The sequence below is a fragment of the Halyomorpha halys genome, unplaced genomic scaffold (assembly GCF_000696795.3).
Source record: "Halyomorpha halys isolate HHAL.00 unplaced genomic scaffold, Hhal_1.1 Scaffold282.1, whole genome shotgun sequence".
Classification (NCBI taxonomy): domain Eukaryota; kingdom Metazoa; phylum Arthropoda; class Insecta; order Hemiptera; family Pentatomidae; genus Halyomorpha; species Halyomorpha halys.
In genome coordinates, this window is record NW_027110990.1 from 389,700 (window position 1) to 390,835 (window position 1,136).

Here is a 1,136-nt window from a genome sequence, read left to right on the forward strand (position 1 = left end):
AAAATATATTGTTTTTATTTATTCGAACCCTTTCCTGAATAACTCGTTTCACTATTATAAAAATATTTACATCCTTATATGTGAAAATTATGCATAAAAACGAATAATTGTTTTTAAAGTTATTTAATCCTGGTCAACTATTATTTCTTTGTTCTACTAAATTGCATAAAACATTTTTACTATGAATAAAATTGAGCAGTAAATAATTTCAGTCAAAAACTGCTTTTAATCACTCTAAATTTTCTGTTAAATTTTTTTGTTCGAATTACAGAATATTCGAGCAAAAAATTTTTTTTATAAAAATTCAAAACCGGTTTTCTGGAAAAATTACCGGTTTTCTAAAATATCGGTTTTTGTATTCCCATATCGATTATATTAGATTCTGCCCACTAATTCCGCTCACGCATGCGTAAACACATTTTCCTCCACACAGTTATATTTCAAAAGTGGTTCATCCGATTTGGCTTAATTTTATGGGAAGTTTGGAATTAGTAAAAAATTGTTGTAGTATCAATTTCATTACAATCTATCAAATACTTTTCCTTAAGCATATTTGTAAATGTGTTTTCCTCAGTTCACATACATTTCAAAAACATCAGATCCAATTTACTTAAAAATTTGGGAAAAGTTGGGTTGACATGGTGTTGGATTTTATGGAATTTCGATGTCTGTTTTCATTTACTCAAGTGACAATTCACTTCCAAAGATTTTATTCAAAAGGCCAAATCATCAGCTTGAAATATAGTACAAGAGCCAGGAGGAAAAAAAGGCAGTTATCACCCCAATTTTCGATTACTTAAAAAAAACTAAGTATAATTACTAGTCAAAATTGATAAGTATGCCAAGTATAAATTGGAGAAATAAAAAATGGCGGCCTGTTTCAAAACGTTAAAAAAAATTATTTTTTCATTTGGAGCTCTATAACTTGAAAACTATCAACAACATTAGAAAACCTAAGAGAACATCATTTAAAGTAGAGTAAGTGTGCTAAAATATCAGCCCTAAAAGAGCTATTTAAATTCAATAGTCAGGACCTCAATATTCCATATGTTGCCGATTTGGCCTGAACCAGATACCGTTCCTTCTTTAATAAACTTCTCAACCACCCAAATCCACTTGTTTCTAACCTGGCTTCT